This window comes from Phalacrocorax aristotelis, chromosome 1 (genome assembly GCF_949628215.1).
Source record: "Phalacrocorax aristotelis chromosome 1, bGulAri2.1, whole genome shotgun sequence".
NCBI lineage: Eukaryota > Metazoa > Chordata > Aves > Suliformes > Phalacrocoracidae > Phalacrocorax > Phalacrocorax aristotelis.
In genome coordinates, this window is record NC_134276.1 from 24528547 (window position 1) to 24544463 (window position 15917).

The following is a 15917-nucleotide window of genomic DNA, read 5'->3' on the forward strand; positions in this document are numbered from 1 at the left end:
GAGGTCCCCCTGAATACCAGCACAGGCAACTGGTACAGCAGCCCCTCCTCTGTAAATATGTTAAGGGTGCAGTCTGTCCCATCATCCAGGTCATTAATAAAGATGTTAAACAGAATTGGACCCATTACTGACCCCAGGGTACTCCACTAGTGCCTGGCCTTCAGCTGGACTTCATGCCATGATCACCACGCTTTGAGCCTGGCAGTTCAAGCAGTTTTCCATCCACCTCACTGTCCACATATCTAGCCCATACTTGATCTTTTTGCTTATGCAGATGTCATAGGAGATAGTGTCCAAAGCCTTGCTAGAACTGAGATAAACAACATCCACTGCTATTCCCTCATCCACCAAGCCAGTCATCTCATCATAGAAGGCTATTGAGTTGGTTAAGCACGGATTCCCCTTCATAAAAACATAACGACTTCTCCCAATCACCATCTTGTCCTCACTACCTAAGCCTTCTCCATGTCCTGTATGGCCAGGTTCCACCTTCCCCATTCAGCAGCAGGCCCACATTTTCTAGCCAGAGGAGTCCTTCATGTTGCTTTTTATGTCTCACCAGATTGAACTCCAGAGGGGCTTTGGCTTTCCTATCTTTATCCCTGCACGCTCCAACAGTGTATTTATATTATTTCTAGGGTTACTTGACTCTGCTTCCACTTTTCTGTGCTTTTTTGTGTTTGAGTTTTGTCAGGACCTCCTTGTTCACACATGCAGGCCTCCTATTGCCTTTGTTTGATGTCCTGTGTCTGGACAATGACCAATCTTGAGCTTGCAGGAAGTCATCCCTGAAAATCAAACAGCTCCCCTGCACTTTGCTTCTTTCCAGGTCTGTATTCCATGGTATTCTTCTAAGCAGCAACTGGAAGAGGTTAAAGTCTGCTGTCCTGAAATCCAGGACTGTGGTCCTGCTCTTTGCCATGCTCCCTCCTCTCAGGATCCTGAACTCCACCATCTCATGGTCACTGCAGCCTTCACATTCCTGACCATTTCTTCTTTCTTTGTGATTCTGAGGTCCAGCAGATCATCTCCCCTGTTGTCTCTTCAATCAGCTATCATCAGTGTATTCCAGAAGCCTCTTGTGTCTTGGTGTGTTGCCCTTCCAGCAGAAATTGGGGTGCTTGAAGTCTCCTGTGTCCTCATCGGGCTGCAAACACGCAGCTTCTTCCAGTTGTCTCAAGAAGGTCTCAACTACTTCTTCCTGATCAGGTGGTTTACAGCAGACATCCACAACAATGTCCCATGTTTGGCTGCCCACTTACCCTGACCCATAAGTTCTCAGATGGCTCCTCATCCATCCAAGGGAGAGCTCCATGCATTCCCACGGTTCCCTCAAATCAAGAGAATTCACACCTTTGCCTTCCCAGCCTATCCTTCCTGTAGAGCCCATATCCATCCCTGGCAGTATCCATAGCAGTGCGCTATTCATCACAACTCATTATATCAATGAGAAGGTAGCCTTACAATGGCACAGACACCTCTAACTTCTCCTGTTTGCTCCCCATGCCATGTGCATTAGTGTACAGGCACTTCAGTGAGGCACCCAGTCATGCTGATTTCCCAGAAGAGGTATGAGAGCTTCCACCGTGAAGTTCTCTCATAGGCACTTCCTTGTCTATGTGCGTACTCCTGAGGTTTACCCCCTTCAGCCCAGTTTTGTTGATTACAATGGCTCTCTTGTCCACATCACACTAAACCTTTTACTTGCCAGCCTGGTCCAGCACTTCCTCACTTGACGGTGGCTTGCCAACTCCCTCCCTCATTGTTCCTATGTTGAAGTTATTCCCCAGCAGGTTGGCCAGCCTTCTGTCCCACTTTTGTTCCATTTGGTGAGGCGGATCCCATCCCTTCCCAGCAGTCTTCAATCCTCAAAGAGGATGCCACAGTCATAAAAACCAAATCCTTATTGTCCACAGCAGCTGCACAACCAGTAGCTGCACTGCAGGATCCATCCACTCCTCCTGAAGCCCTTCCCTGTCAACAGAAGGACTGAGGAGACAAACAGCTGGGACCTCATGCCCTTGACCCTCGCCCCCAGAGACATGTAGCCATATTTGAGGCGCTCCAGGTCTCCCCTGGCTGCTCCATTGGTGGCCTCATGGAAAAGTGGAACAGAGCCCCGGCAGGCAGCAAACCTCCTTAGATGCCAGGCTGGGTCAGCAGATGGGGGCTTCTGTGCCCCACAGCAAGGAGTCTCCCACTGCTGCCACTCACCACCTCCTCCCAGTGCTGCTGGGCTGCTGGGGCAGCCAAGCATCTCCCTGACCCTGGTGAGAGATCCCCAGTGTCCCTCAGCCCCAACCTTGTGGATCTGTACCCTCCTTCAAGATCTCAACCTGGGCCAAGGCCGGTGGTGCTGCAGGAACTGGCCAGGATCCACTGGAGGCTGCAGCATTCTCAACCACAGCAGCACCCAGGTAGTCCCCAAAGGGTTCCAGGAGTCTCCTGTCAGCCCAGAGGCTTCTTGGAGATCTTGAACCAGATCCTGGACACTGTCATATTTGCTGGACACTGCTGCTGGCTGCGCACTGTGGAATTCCTGTTAAAATAAATCAGCTTTAAAAGGAGCACAACTACAAATGCGTGGCTTTCACACCCTGCAGGCAGTGATTACCCTACAATGCCAAGGCTGACATTTTAATGGCCTGTAATGGCTCCACTGGGCTTTGTGGGACCCTGCTGACTGATGCTGGTATGTACGGTGATGGAGGCGGCAAAAAATCAGGGCCAAGTAGTGTGTCCTCAGAGGACGTGTGGCCATTCTCAGCTAAGACACCCATGGAGACCCATTGTCATGCCTTGATTACAAAAATTAACATCGCTGTTGTTTGTACCAGTCCCTATGACGGTGTTTAAAATATAACAGACAATAGATGGTATAACCTGATGGGATCATAAACATTCGTGTCCTGAAAGCAAGGACATAGAAACACCAATGATAGTAGCTAAAAATCCTCAATATAGAAATTAAGCTTGGTAACCAAATCTTTACATGGCCATTCTGATGGCAGCAGGAGAGGTGCAGCTGAGGAAGAAGCTGCCCACAGCAAGAGATGGAGACTACGGAAGATCCTCGGTGTCTCCAAGCAGAAGAGCTGGCAGAGGGTGAGACCAGCTGGTGGCTACATTAGGGCCAGAGCACAGCTGACACGTACACTGAGCATTACCTACAACGTCCCTGCTCCCTCCTGTGGCAGTGGCAAGGGGGGTCCAAGCAGAGCCAGTGATTTCTGAAGAACAGTTTATTCACTGAAAGTGCAATTTCTGGTCGACCAAAACTATCTACCAATTGGTGTGCAATCTGTTTATCAGATTTAACCCATAAAATTAGAAACGTCAAAATGGCTTGCTTCGCTATTTCTGAAGAGAAGCTTTTTGACTGTTTTTGAAACTGATCTCACAAGAAACCCAGATAAGTCACATTGGGAAGAGAGGTTTGAATGCCCTCCTTGCCTCCGCCAGAGCAAGGTTTTAACTGACATGTGGTACATCTTAAGACCGTGGCCAAACCACAGGCTGTGGGACAGCCTGCAACAGGGCTCTCCTAATCCTCCTGCCGGGGGTATAAAGTTGTATAAATTATTTACACTGTTTCTGGAGCAGATAGAGCTGGAATTTCTACAAGGCTAATTGTGTCCACACTGCTCAGGGCCAGCCCACATAAAATAGGTTGGCCTTGGCACTTGACTCCAGCTCAGCTTGGCCCTGTGTGTTTTGCTTACAGACCTAAGAGAGAACTAGTATTTTTGTAGGTTTAGGGTTTTTTTTATCCCAACTCAAGATGCCCAGGATAATGAAGATGATGCTGTAGCTCACCAGTGTTGGTTTTCCATAGTGTAGAACAGTCAGGCTGTGTTGCATGCCCTGGGCTGAGGCATGAGAGCATTCAGGAGAACTGGAGGATGGAAAGGCTGGTGGGACCATGCTGGAGGAGCATCATGAGGGAAGGGAGTAGCTATGCCCAGAGAAGTGTTGCTTGGTGGTTGGAGGAGATCATAGGCATGTGCTAACTGACATAATGGGGACAATCAAGGATGAGGACCCATGAGTCAGCTGGGGAGTTGTTTCTGATGGCATAGGCACCTCTGATCGGCCTGTCTACATGGCCAGCAAAGAGGGGGTGGTCTCCAGCCCTGGACTTCTGCTCATTCTCAGCTGGACTCTCTGCTAACTCCAAAGTTCAGCTTTGGACCACTTTAAGTAGCTGTTTCCAAGACAAATTTTCTCCTCAGGGAGCAAGCATGGACATGGTGCCCATGAGCCCAGCAGTGCCACTCTGCATAGGCTTGGCCAGGCTAAGGAAGTCTCCTTCCTTGCTCCAGCCCCAGCGTGCCTCCAGCACTGCCCAGCACACTGGGTGTGATACTCCTTCTAGGAAACCTTTCTTTTAACTTTCTTTCTGTATGAGAAACAGAAGGGGTTTTGAAATTGCATCTTACGTGCTTTGAGCCTATGTCATAAGTAGTGGAGTGTAGTGGATGATAGCTTTTCTTCATAAGCCTTGCAACAGAAAGCAAGGTCTCCTTGGGGTCCACCCTTCCATTCCTGTGAGAGTTCTGTGTATGTTTAGCTTTTGGTTTGACTACTGAACAGAAAAATCAACTATTGACAGATCTGCCTTGCCAAAATAGTCAAGGACCCACAAAAGGCTGAAGCTGATTGGAGAGAGGACTTGACTTTGCAGGGATCATGGGGCTCTAGGCAGAATTCAGGCAGAGGATAAACCCTGCTATCCAAGGGGATAACTTGGGGAAACAGAGTTGCTCAGGGTTTTTGCATTGCTGTAGGAGCCTTTACTGTAATTCAGCTCATGTTGATTAACCCTGAATGCTAGATTCTTTAAAAGTCATTAGTGAGATCATACTGGAAATAGAAACAGATGTACCATCTGTTACTCAGTGTATGGGGTTTAGAGGGAGGTTTTGCTGAAACACAGTTGTTCTCAACACTGACATGAGCCTTCACTGCTGTCACCTTCCCTTTACCTCCCCAGAACACCCCTTTGAACATATGAAGTGAACTGGTGGGATTTGCTATCAGCGGACTGGTGGTGTAATTCTGGCCAGTGACTAGGTTGAGAGCTGAGCTATGGTGGCATCTCAGCCTTCAGGGTAAGCCATGGTATAGGACTTTGCCTCAGAGAAGCTTTCCAAATGCCTGAAATCCCAGAATGGGGAAATCTGGCCTTCAGTCTGAACTTGTGCCTGTGCCTCAAAGAATCTTTTCCTTCAGTGAAATGTAGCCAGTGAGAGGTTAGAGGTGGGTTTTTTTCCAATGCTTCTGCGGAGTTGTTCATATGCTGTACCCCTGCCCCAAAATACTCTCCGTTTGTACTGTAGTCACTCACTGCAGGTCTCAAGGATTATCAGAAGCACTAAGCGGCTCTCAGACAACAATTGCAATTATGCTTCTGCAGCTGTGATTGTCCACAGCTGTGCTTTCTGTCTTCATCCAGAGCAACGGAGGATTTTAAGGAACAGTGCAAGGCTGGAGAAGGCAACACATCCGTATGTGCTTCCCTAAATCTAATCTGGCATCCTTCTGGCTTTCATAGCATCAGAAGAGCAAAGTGCACGTTTGTGCTGTTCATAGCATTGCTGCCTGATAACTAATATCTGGTCTAACAGATGAAGCGTCGTGGCACCTGGGGAAAACAGGAGCGGGTTCCCTTTGATCTGCAGGGCACCTTTTTCAGCGCAGCTGCACAGCCAGGTAGAAAGCTGTCAGGGTTCTTGTGTTCTTCCTTTTTTTCAGAGTAAATCTCATGTCTCATACTGAAACTTTCTGGCAGGCCCCCATTTACAAATATAATTACTATTTATTATTTATACAGAACCAGAGAAGGGCCATTGCTTTATGGCCTTGTAATGAAATGGGTCACTGCTCCCTGTGTGCTTTGAAGCCCAGGACCTGATCCAGTGAAGGTAAAAAATGGGACTCCTAAAAAATGGGACTCCAGGCATGGGAAGGGGATTGCTATTATGGATCCCTTTGCAAAGACCAGACTTAGATACACAACACAACAAAGCACACATACAGGTTCCCCCCTGTAAAAAGGGAGGAAAGGAGCCAAGGAACCGGCTGCCCTCCCTCGAACAGTGGTGTTACAGGGGAAACTTAGCACTGTGCTCCAGCAACACCCTTGAGGATCTTCTGAATGTGGGACCTGCTGGCATTGCACTGGTGTTACCTGGGTAAAGCCAGCTGCCCCTTAAAAGAAATTACTTATCTGCCCCTGCTGATGCTCCTCTTGCCCCACCACTACCCTCCATCAGCTGTCCTTGTCCCTGTGGTCTCCACTGGGACCAGGGAGGCGGATCAGAAGATGATGTGCCAGGAGGAAGAGGGTGACCGGATGGATTCAGCACATGGTTGTACTTTACGTTTCCAGTATGCAATCTCAACCCCTGCTGCCACCCCCAGCTCCAGCCCTTTGTGGACGTCCCTGCAGCTTGTTCCACAGAGTGCTAGGAGGAGCTTGGTTTGGGATGCCAAAGTGGGAGGGGAGATGGCCTGGAGAAGGCCAATTGGTAACTGACCTCCTGGAGGTCAGAGCGTGTCTAGGGGCAGGTATAACCTGCTCCAGCTGAGCTGCCACCTCCTCCCAACACCACCTGTGTGGGGAGGGATTTGGAGCACCCCACCAGCTCCATCCACTCCAAAAATCCCCCCTGCAGGGGACAACCATGGCCATGGCACTGAATGGAGCAAAGAGGGTGTACCAAAGTCTGAGGAGCACGGCATGTTAAATTGGCTATTTTCTCCATACGATTATTTATTTCTCTTGCTTTCTGCCTGCACCCTGGGACATGCCACTGCCATCACCCTTCAGGGTGCTGCAGCGAGGCAGTGCTGCCTCCCCTGCCTGTGGGTCCTGCTGCCCAGCTGTCTTGAGGTCCTGCTGCTGGCAGGCTGCCTGTCACGCTGCATTTTGGGCGATGCAAACCAGTTTAGGAAAGGAATTTCTGCTTTTGCTTCTTGCTTTTTTGCCCAACATTTTCTTCAGGGTTAGGGATTTGGGGAACAAGCATGTATGGTGAGCAAGGCGGGCTCGGTTTTGCTCCTTGGTTCCCATATAGATGTATTTCAATGCCTCACAGAGGGATGAGAGGACAGGCCAACACAGGGCAGAGGGAAAGCAAGGCGATGCTCTCTTGGTGGTGGCAGCCCTTCATCCCCCATCCCACGCAGAGCTGCTCCCCAGTGAGCCCAGCTCTCCCGCAACGACAACACGACTCCCCCAGCCTCTCACTTGTTCACACAGGGCTGATTCAAAAAAGATGTTGGCAGACGATGTTACAGACCTTTCAAAATCTCTCTTCATACCCCAGCACTTCCTCCTGTCCGTCCTCAGGCAGGAATCACACAGGTCTGGACCACATCTCCTGGCCCTGGAGCCCCAACAAGCAGGACCCAGTGCCTAGCAGTCAGTCCTTCTGTTCATTTCTTATAAAAACACTTTCACCAAATAGTTGATTAATCCTACAAAGTGTTCTTCCCGAGCACTGTGTGCGGTGCGCAAGGACCGTACACCCACCACCCAGGAAGAGGAAGGGGTCTGGCCTCCTCACATAAGCCCTACTGGCTGAGGAGAGAAGGGACATTCTCAGGAAGGGCATGTGCAATGGTTACCCCGGGGGGAAAAGTCACGTAATATAAATTTTCTTCCCTCCAGATTCCTCATATGCAAGCCATGGAAACAGACACCCTGACTCTCTTCTTCCAGGGAAATTTCGACAGAAAAATGGAAAGCGTGTTAAAAATAAAAAAGGAAGGATGTGAGGAGTCTTACTGAAATTGTCTGAAATCTCTGAGCGTGCCTGCCTGGCTGTGTTAGCACTGCCGGGCTGCCTGGGCTTGGCCCCCACGGACTCCGTGCCCCGGAGCTCAGCGATGGTCAGGGGCCGAGGTGGCTGTCCCCAGGAGGGCTTTTCCTCCGGTTGGCGCTTACAAAGCTTGAGCAAGGACACAAAAGAAAGTGCTGGTGGTCCTAAACGCTTTGCCTGAGCAGCTGAAAGGAGAGTTGTTTTCTCCCACAGTTTACTGGGAAAAGTATTGGAGCGGTGCGGCTGCCAACACAGCTGCAAGGTCCCCGCTCAGTGACGAAGGTCTGCACCCAACGGCACGCTGGGGCATGCTCTGACATGGCAGCCCAGCCTCCTCGGGGATGGAAACCACTCGATGCGGAACCTACAACAACCTACAACAACCTTGCCTCTGCCCCTAGGGCCTGCCCGCCCAAATAATTCAGTAATAACTTACCACCCACCCACACCCCCCCATGCACCCAACTATTACCATGCTATTTTTCACAAGTGTTTAGCAAATGTAACCTCTATGTTTTATACCTTTTAGTCATTGATCAAGCTGGTGTGTTTCTCCTTTGGACAAATAGTCATTACATCTGAAAGTTTACGGCTGGGCTTTGAAGTTAATGTTCTCTGAGATGAAGGAGAAAGTTCACACTTCTTCTATTGCTTCCAGCCCCTCTGGCTGCAGACCAGATAAGACAGCAATGCCTTCAATTTACAAGTGATGACTATTTTTGCAGGCAGAAAAGCCAAAAAACTTTTTAAAATAATAATGGCTTGAATCCTGTAGTACTCAGCAAAATGCTGGGAAAGGAGGGAAATGAATCCAGGAAACATATGGAAGTTTCAGAACTGTTATTTCTCTGTTTACTGCCTCAGCTTCATCTGAGGCCGTGTCTCCTTTCCTCCACTTTTGCTGCTGTTACGGCCACATTTCCTTATGTTGTCCACAAGCTGCTATCTTCCACCAGCAACCCATGGGGAAGAATGGCCACTGCAGGCAAGAAGTTTTTCCCTGGGTATTAACTGGTCCCTCCCTCTAATTCTTCTTGATTAAGTAAAGGAAATGTTAAGCTTAAGGCATTCTTCATTAACAGCCAAGACCGAGCATTTAAGCTGGGGGGTGTTAAGACATCCAGTTCCTTCACACTGATTTGGAAACAGCAGCCTTGACATGACCTTTTCAAGTCCTCCTTCCTACCCTCCTTCCTACCGCAGCATCAGCTAAACCCGGGCGAGAAGGCTTCTCCAGCCTTTGCTGGCAGAAGGCTTTTAGCATCTCTGCCCGAGGGGGTTTTGAGGGACGTCCCATATGTGGAGCGCCAACGGGCTCGGAGTCAGATTGTCACTGCCTACAAACTCCATGTACAGTAACTGAGGCTGAAAGGGCTTTGGAGAGGGATGGGGTTTTCCAGGGCCTCATCCAGCCAACTCTGGGAACTGTCCAAAGACGGCGGTGGATCCACCACCTGGGCAGCGGTGCCTGTGCTCGCCTGTGTCCCGCTCCCCTGCCCACTGCATCCCTCTGGGCCTCTTCGCTCAAAAGTGGCTTTTCCATTTGACTCCACTGGCCATGGGACTGGCCAAAAAAAAAAGAAAAAAAGAGGTGCCAGGAAGATCCATGTGTACTCCACAGCTGGGGTTTTCTGAACCCGTGCTAGGGAGATGTGAAATGTAGTTATGTCAGGAACTCCTGCAGAGCGTACCAACAGTATTTTGATACAGCTAATGAGTGATGAGCTAATGCTGATATAAATAAAATACCTTCTGAAGTGTGATTTACAAAAGGGCAAGGTTTCCAATATACGCTGTCTAATTTACAACTGAATTACATTCCTGTTGTAGTACATTAAAGGAAGGCTCTGTACCACGGCTCACAGCTGGGCAGCATGTCAGCTAAACCTGCTTCTCCCTTTCAATTAGGAGTCTTCAGTTTGTTTCTCTTAAATATTCAGCTGAAATTCATCTGAAAGGCATCAGCCAGACTCAGACCAGTAAGGCATCATTGGATGAACGCTGGTGCTCCTTGTAAAGTGAAACTGGGTACCTGACTGGAGGGGGTGCTTGACTGGAGGGACCATAAACACCACCCAGCAACCCCAGTTCCCTCCCTATTGCGGGGGACAAGCACTGTTTGGGAACCAACAGCTGAGCAGCACAAGGCTCTCAAGCTGCCCTGGCACGACCACAAGGACCAGTTGGAAAAGCCCTCCTGGGAGGTGATGGCAAACCCCAGGGTGCCACCAGCATCCCCTGCACCAGCCGAGAGTCCCTCAACTACTGCAGACCCACAGCATCCTTTGCCAAAAGCAGCGGTTCACTTTCGTTCACACCCGCGCTGCTAATGTGGCTCTGTTAGCGCGACCAGGTGACTGGACAGGCTCCGGGGGATTCCTGCTGATACTCCTCCGCATCTTGGCCATGGGATCTGCCTCGCCAAACACTCAGGAAACTCCCCCCTCCTTGATTTTACTCCATTTAATCCTTTGCTGCAACGCTAAATAAAATCTGATTATTATTAACCCCTCCCCGGCAGCGCTGGTTATGTTTGCTGCTGGTTTAGGTTCCAAGTAATTTAAACGAACAACTGAACCATAAGGACAAACTATTAAACATTCTCTTCCACTGGACATCAAGATGTGCCAGGCCATTAATATCTCTTTATCACTGCAGACTTCGAGGCTTGAAATCCACGCCTTGGTTTGTCAAATGGGATAATTATTAAATGTTTTCAATTATCCAGCTAATTAGCACTAAATCCTGCGTTGCGGTGAATGCTACATTACGTGGTGTTTCTCCCACTAATTCCTTTGGGAGTTTGGGCCTGTAATTTGGCGTAGCCTTTGCGCCGGGGAGGTATTTCATCTTCTAGGACGACATCACCCATTTTTGCCCTGGCTTTAAAAGGCAGCCAATATCCAGTTTTCCCAGGAAATCAGCAGCCAGAAAATCAGTGTTGTGCTTGGGAACATCAGTGTCAGGAGGCACAAAGGCAGCTGTCCTGTCACTGATCTCGGGGGGACCTTTTGGGAACAAGCCCCACTGTAACATTGCCTTATTTCGGTGAATGCCTGGCCTTTCCTTCAGAAGCACCCGTGAGCATCTGGCAGCGTGTTGCCGTGCTGGGGATGCGGCAGATGCATCCTCTGCCTGGGCACTTGGGGGTTGGAAGCTGGTTTAGGAGACTTGATGCTTTTCCCTCTGTTCCCCTGGGGAAGGCTGGGCTGGCAGGAATGGTGTCCCAGGTCCTGGCAGCGCCGGGGCGTCCTTCCAGGTACCAGTGGCACCAGGGCATCCCTCGCTGCGGCTTTGGCCCCGTTTTTCATGTGCAGCCCACTCGCTCCCTTTTTCAGAGGATGGCACAGCTGAAAGCGAAGCTCTGTAGCCCTTGGGGAAGACACTCTGGAAAACACTGGCCTGTTCCCCAACTCCATCGCAGAGTAATTTCGTTTCACCGTAAAACGATCTTGCTGCCCGACGCAGAGCAGGTCTGGAGCAGCCCCCGAGAGGTGCAGGGCTCTGCATCCCATTAGGGCTCCCCGGAGGAAGCCGGACAGAATTTTTATTAAATCAAGCTCAGAGTCAACGCTTAAAGAAGGGCTTTTTTGAACTAGGAGCTGAACCTCATGTTTGGTGCCCTGCCAAGCTCAGGATAGTGCGAGGAGGAAAAGGAGATGTATTTTTGGACCGCATGTCTGCGAACAGGCTGTTAGATAAAATTAAAGAGGCTGTTTATAAAGAATCCTCTGGTGGTGAAGCAGATGTGGAGGCCTGAGTTTATGACAAGATGTATTTCTGGTGTTCGCATGAACAATCATTTTCATTCAGGACTTTCCTCGTGCTGTAATAATTTGTTGGTTTGGGGTTGGTTTTATTTTTTTTCATTTTATTATTTTAACTGAAACTGGCATGATGCCCTCATCGCTTGTGATAAACTTGTTTACTTATGTCTTTGTAACCAGAGAGCTGGACTTGGGCTCTGCTTCCTCAGATGCTGGTCGTTTCCTACCAGAGCACTTCAGGCTGTTTGACACAGGTAGCCAAGCAGGAAAACGGCATTTCGCTATTTTCTTGCCATGTTGCTTGTGGATGGTGAACGCTTCAGCTTCTGCAGGCCGCTGAGCAGGCCCCTGTAAGACCTTCTTTCACTCAAACCCCACGGCACAAGGATCCCCAGCCCTGCTCATCCCTGGCCTGATGCAAAGACAAGGTAACTTGGCGCGAGGAAATGGAGTTACTTCATAGAATCACAGAAGAGTTTGGGTTGGAAGGGACCTTTACCAGTCATCTACTCCAATGCCCTGCAGTGAGCAGGGACATCTTCAGCTAGATCAGGCTTCTCAGAGCCCCGTCCAACCTGACTTCGAGTGTTTCCGGGGATGAGGCACCTCTCTGGGCAGATTCCCCACAGCAAACTTCAGGTTTGCTCTGGTGCAGAACTGGAGCTGAGTTTTCTTCTGAACCGATGCTATTCTTTACTGATCTGTGTTTAGCATCCTAGGAAACACTTTGGGTTATGCTTAATGTTATATAAATACATGGAATGTGTTTAATAGATGCTCCTGCAGCTCTAAATATGTTTTAAAAATACGCTGCTTTCCTGAGCATCGTAGGCAGCAAAGGCATCGCTGTGCTTTTACAAGAAAAATCAAGAGCGCAAGCGCACGTTTGTAAGTGAAGACACATTATCATTAATTATACATGGTTTGAGTTTGTGCTGACTTGCCATTCCTCCTTGGATCCTACACCAAGTCCTGCCTTTCTCATGGCACAGATAATAACTTAAAAGAAAGAAGCCCAACACAATTGCCATGATCTACAGCAGGGCGTCGCATATGGAAGACATAATATTCGACGGTAAATTTTTGCTTTGACATTGTAGTAGAAGTTAAGCGAAAAGGTGTCAGCTTTGGCCTAGAGTTTCACGAGTGCCACAGGCGGAACACGCTTCTTCAGGCTCTTTTAAACCTTCTCCTCCTCTTCCAAAAGGAGAAACTTACAATCTGGACTCAATTGAACCTTAAAGCTGTAAAATTCCAGGTTCCAATAAATCTTCGTTTTATAAAAACACATCCAGCATATATCAAAACAGAGACTGTAAAAGAAATTAAACATATGTGGGTCTCATACTCTGCTGGATGCTCCTTAACAGTATTGCAAAATGAGTGCAATAACGAGGTGCAGTTTTGCTATGAAGTTTCGGTACCTCCTTGTAGCTGCCCAGGGCGCCCACCCGGAACATGAGCAAATGCATAGAAGGAGCTAGAGTCTTCACTCCTGTGTCCCCTCCATCATTCCCAGTGCAGGCAAGCTGGGCTCCAGTGAGCATCCCCATGGGCTCGGTGCCTGCACTCGGCCGGGGGCTTCAGGTGCTGGGGAGATGGGGTGCGCCGGCTGCAGGACGTGGCCCATGGGCATCCCACACACCTTCCCTTCAGGAGGGACCCAGCGAAGTGGGGATTCACTCCTCCAGCCCCAATGAGTGCTGAGGCCGTGGCAAGAAAAAGCACTGTAAATCAAGGGGAGAGAAAAGTAGAGCAATATCTGGGGGGGGGGCGGAATTTGCCTGCCTGTTCCTGTAAAGTTGAAATGCGAAGCAAAAACAAAAGCAGCTGCGATCACACTGCAGAGAAACGGGCTTTTAATAAGCTCATTTTCAAGGCTTTAAAAAGTTCTGCCTGTGATGTAATCATGACATTTCCTGGCTCACTGGCGATTTCCTCGGATCAAACACCCGGAATGCCGGGGAGTCGTCACCGTGCACAGCTCGCATTACTCACAACATCCCAGCAGACATGGGAGGAGAGAGGCGCAGGGTGCCGGCCAGCCGGGACGGGGGTCAGCACCCTGCACCCCTCTCCCTGCACTCCTCGGCCTGGCTGGGCTTGCTCTGAGCACACACCTTCCCTTCTAGAAAGGCTTCTCCATCCTGGGCAGCGAGGTTTAAGGATCCTGGCTGGGGATCCTGCATGCCAGCAGCCTCAGCAGAGAGACTAAAGCCTGCGAGGGCCCAGCAGGGACAGGTCCTCAGAATTTATAACAAGATATAATCTATTTTTTAAAATCTATTGTATTATGGGAATTATATGAACTTCCAGGTGACTTGCTGAAGCAGTCACAACCGGGTCTGAAAGCAGGCAAAGCCCTACAGACTTCGGGAATCTTCTTCTGCAGATTTATCAAGTTTCTGCTAGCAACGTGCTGAAACTAGAAAGTTGGGGGGAAAGGGGGGAAAAAAATCCAGCACACTTTCTTTATTAGCATTTCACAGAAGTATTTCAGTTCATATTAAAAGTGCATTTAACATTTCCGATTCTCGTGAATCCAAGTGGCCCCTGGGAAAATGCCTGTGGGAGCACTGGGATGCCTGTCTGGGAGGCCCAAAACCATGGGACCCAGCAGCATTTCCCAGCAGCAGGGTGTCACAAGTCTGCCACGAAATCATAACCCTGGGATGAGCAGTGGTGGGCAGGTGGCACATCCTGGGCTTCCAAAAGGAGCCCCATGGATGCCAAGAGCCCCTGTCCCCACCTGCCAGCCACAGGGACCTGGGGATGATGGGGATGATGGGGCCGTGGGGACAGCAGGGACACAGTGGGCCAAGGCCCAGGGACTGGGTCGTCTCGCATGGTCTTTTCTTTGCAGTTCCCTCGGTATCCAGCACCACGAACATCCCCGTGGTTTCCATCAGCCCCTGGAGAAGGAATATATTAAATCTGGCAGCTCAGTTACAGCAACAAAATATGAAACCGGGGGACTTTCATCATGCTTTTAGTGCAGAAACTCCACGCAGTCTTACTTACACCCCACTGTGACCCACCCCGGGCAGTGCCACCAGTTTGGGTAATGTCTTGCAGCTCCCGCTCCAGAGCACCCGCTTGGAGTTGGCTCCTCACATCGCAATCATGGCTCCTCCCTAACACAGCGATTCACCACCACATGATGAAAATAGTTTTTCTGGGCTGTAAATCATCTTGAAGGAGCCTTGGAGAACTGCAGCTTTTGGGAAAAATATCCTTTTAGCAGAACTGCGTTGGCAGCACGTGGCTTGGCCGGCCAGCCAGGGCCACACAGCTCCCGTGACCTCCTGGGGCCATCACCATGTGCATCCTTGGGGGATGACGCTGGGACAGGACCAGTCTCCCCAGTTCCACAGCAGCGTGGCCAGAGAGGGGGTCCAGCAGGGCACGGTGGCAAACCCCCGTCCTGACTTGAGATCCTCCAACGTCTGCTATAGCGGGTGGAAGGAGAAAAAACCCAGACTCCTCCCAAATGTTTTTATCTGGATCTCCAAAGACCATCCAAATTTGGGTTGCTCAGGAGCTCTCTATTACTAATTACCCTAAAATAAATAAAACCAAAGGCAAGCAATGAAGGACCTATCTGGGGAGCACTCGTACCATCACCAGAGACCTCAGGCAGCTCTTCCCCACCTCTTCTTCCTCACCAGGGAGTCGCTGGTAAATCGAGCTTCTGGAGATGAGTCACTCGGAGGCTGTGAGCCCCGGCGGCTCGGGGCTGTGGACCCGTGGGGGTCACCCTTCTCCTCCTGGCCAGGGGGCACCTGGCTGTCTCGGGCTGGCGTCCCCTTTGCCGAGTTTAAGCATGGGAGCTGCAGCTGAGAGGTTAATGCAAGTGCCTCTTTCTCTTAAAAAGTATTTAGAAAGGGCATTTAAAAGGATACCACCAACTAATTTAGTGCAGCACCAGCACAGCTTTAGAAGTAGCATTTTAAAAAAAGCTTCTAATTTAAAAAATAATACATATAATTTTTTTATTATTTCCATGCAAACAGTGTAAATAATTGGCCGAGGTAGCCGCAACTCCATCCTGCACAGCAGAAAGAGAAAGCGAAACAAATCCAGCCGTGCAAGCTATAAAACGCCCTGGGCCAGGCAGGGAGAAGGCAGGGAGAAGGCAGGGCCAGGGGGAGCCTTCAGCAGGGCTGCTGCCTGCGGAGCGTGGCTGCGCCAGGGTCCCAGGCCCAGGCAAAGGCTTCGTACTGGGGTTACAGCAGGGATTAGTTAAGCAGCACCACAGCTTTGGCTATCTAGGCTTTCATTCGTATAATCCTCCATGTCTTGTATCAACACAAATGTGTTGGGT